The sequence below is a fragment of the Mastomys coucha genome, chromosome X (assembly GCF_008632895.1).
Source record: "Mastomys coucha isolate ucsf_1 chromosome X, UCSF_Mcou_1, whole genome shotgun sequence".
NCBI lineage: Eukaryota > Metazoa > Chordata > Mammalia > Rodentia > Muridae > Mastomys > Mastomys coucha.
The window spans coordinates 146668222-146671410 of NC_045030.1; the positions used below are offsets into that span (position 1 = coordinate 146668222).

The following is a 3189-nucleotide window of genomic DNA, read 5'->3' on the forward strand; positions in this document are numbered from 1 at the left end:
ACCCCCTTTGAGATCCTGTACGGGACCCCAGCACCCCTAACTCTACTAGGGAACGTTATTGAGCCAACCTGTCACAGTAATAATGATTTGTATGCCAGACTGAAAGGGCTGCAGGTAGTACAGAAAGAAGTTTGGTCACAGCTGGCAACCGCCTACAAGCCGGGACCCCTGAGACATCACATTGGTTCTAGGTCAGAGACGCAGTCTACATACAACAACACCAAGCCCAGATGCTTGAGCCTAGCTGGAAAGCACCGTACCTTGTCCTGCTAACCACCCTAACTGTGGTGAAAGTAGATGGGCTTACACCATGGATCCATGTGTCACAAGTTAAACCCGCTCCACCAGACCTGGAACTACACCCCTGGAGAACACAGACTACTGACAACCCGCTGAAGCTCAAGATAGTAAAAAATGGGACTTTCACTGATCATGGTACTGTATCTTAGTTCCCTTCCCTTGAGCTCATCCAGTGCCAGCCCTCACCAGCCACATAACCTGACTTGGATGGTAAGTACTAGGCATGGAGACATAATATGGAACAGGTCTAAAGTCACTACCCTAGGCCTTTGGTGGCCTGACATGTTCCCTGATGTCTGCAAACTGGCCTTTGGGACACTAGCTAACTGGGATATGGAAGATATTACAACCCCAACATGCTTGTTCCCAAAGTTCCCTCTCCCCCCGGCCAGCATGGGCTAGACCCATTCAGGTGGTGTGGACATGTGAGTCAGAGGAGTCAACTCTGTACCCTGACTTTTTATGTTTGCTCTGGAATCCACAGAAAGTGTTCCCTTAATCCAACATGTGGAGGTCCAGATCATTATTTTCTGCAAAAATTGGGGCTGTGAGACCTCGGATGATATATACCAGAAGCCGTCCTCCAGTTGGGACTACATAAAGGTGACTGCCAACTATAGCCATCATGAAGTAGGAAAACTGGGGTGGACATACCGTTCAGAATGTGAGACCTGGTGCCACCCACTCCATATTACTTTTACAGTACCAGGGAAGAGGGCAACCATGTGGACAACCAGTTATACATGGGGCGTTAGATTTTATAAGGTAAAATATGACGATGGGCTGTTATTTACTATTAAGCTCAAGATAGAAACCCCTTATACTCTACTAGGCCCGAATTCAGCCTTGAGCCCTCCCTGTCCTCCTCCAAATTCTCCACAATCCCTTCCCCAGATTGTTCCCAAAACAGGAACAGCCACACCAACTACTGCACTAGGGACCACCATACTCTCTCTAGAGGCCCTACCTGCACAGCCTCCAGAAATCTGATCTGGGTGTCAACCCTCTCCTTAATATGCTAACTAGTGCCTTCAGAGTACTAAATGCCACGAACCCTGAGATGACTAAAAAATGTTGGCTGTGTTATGATGTGGCACCCCCTTACTATAAAGATATTGCATGTGTCAGTACTCCTACCATGTCTTTAGAAGCCTCCCATTGTAGGTGGAACCATCAACAAGTCTGTCTAACCCTGTCAGCTGTTACTGGAAAAGGCCTTTGTGTGGGTCAGGTCCCACAAACCCATCAACATCTGTGTAATAGTTCACACCCTCTGATAAATAATCTAACTGGGTACCTCCTCCTGCCCTTAGATAGCTTGTGGGCCTGAGCTTCAGGGATTACAACCTGTATAAGTTTAGAGATTCTAAATAACAACCATGACTTTTGTATTCTGGTCCAGATAGTGCCTAGAATGCTGTATCACACTTATGAAGATGTACTGAATTACTGGGATCCTGAGGCTGGAAACTTTGTAAAACGTAAAAGAGAATTGGGAATTACCCTGGCAGTCATTTTGGGGTTGGGCTTGGGAGCTGCAGGGCCAGCAATGGGATCAGCCACTATGGCCTTACAACATAAGGCATATGGTGAACTGAGAGCCGCCATTGATTTAGATATAGAAAAAATAGAAAAGACTTTGACTGACCTCCGAGAATCCCTGACCTCCCTCTCAGAGGTGGTCCTTCAATTAATAAGAGAGGATTAAACCTGTTTCTTAAAGAAGGAGGTCTGTGTGCTGCACTAAAAGAAGAGTACTGTTTTTATATAGACCACTCAGGAAGAGTCAAAGACAATTTAGCTAAGATTAAAGAAGGTTTAGAATAGAGAAAAAAAGAGAGAACTCAAGGCAAGAACTGGTTTGAAATTTGGTTTAATTCCTCCCCTTGGCTCACAACTTTGGTCTCTACACTTGTAGGACCACTAATTATACTCCTATTATTACTTACCTTTGGCCTCTGCATTCTAAATCTCTTAGTTGCCTTCATTAGAGAGTGTGTCAGTACCATACGGATTATGATGTTGAGACAATGATATCAAGAAGTGAACCAAGATGAAATATAGTTGTATAGCACATAATCTCAAGATTGAGATATTCCCAAGAAAGAGGGCGAAATGTAAGAATTGAGCAAACAAGGACACCTCATAAAAATACCAAGGAGCAAGGAATTTCCATTAAGCCTAAAGACAAAGAGCTTCAGAAGGGCTTTCAAAGCAAACACCTATCCCCAGGAAATGCCCGGTTCCAGGAAATGTCCCTGGGAGGGTGGATCTCCCCCCACCTCTCCTACACGCAACAGGTATCTACTCCTCTCCTGGAGGAGAAAGGTCAATAGAAACAAAAGAACAATGGGAAAGATAACCAGCCCATGTTGTAAAGTATAACCAGCCCATGTAAACTGTAAAACTCTGTTCTGAAAAGGTATAAAAATAAGAGCTTTGTTCCCTTGGGGTCGCCTTTGCTCCAAATGCTAGACTACCCCAGTATACTGGATCAATAAAAATCTCTTACTGATTGCATTGATCTCCATCTCTGTGTCTTCGAGAGTGGGAAACCCACGCCGAATTTAACACAACAACAGGGATGAAACTGGTGATTATTGTCATGTTTCATTTACTAGAGAACCTAAGATGGAAATACTCTCCTAATTGAGTAAATCAGTATCAACAGCCCAATTGGATTTTTCATAGACTGTTCAGACATCTTAATATTCATAAAACATGCAATGGTCCCAGAATAGTCATGAGAAAGAGCAGATTTCTTGTATGGATGAAGAAAGAGTGCATACAAGAATATTTGAATCAATCCCCAATAGCACAAAAGCAATCATTTAAATAATAATGGAAAGGAGGGATACTACTGCTGAGCTTAATCAACAAAGGAGATTA

General features: G+C 43.8%; 1 pseudogene; it reads left to right on the top strand.

Annotated features, from left to right (window-relative positions):
• The window catches only part of LOC116098790, a 20266-nt pseudogene that overhangs the window by 1187 nt on the left and 15890 nt on the right, over positions 1–3189 (top strand).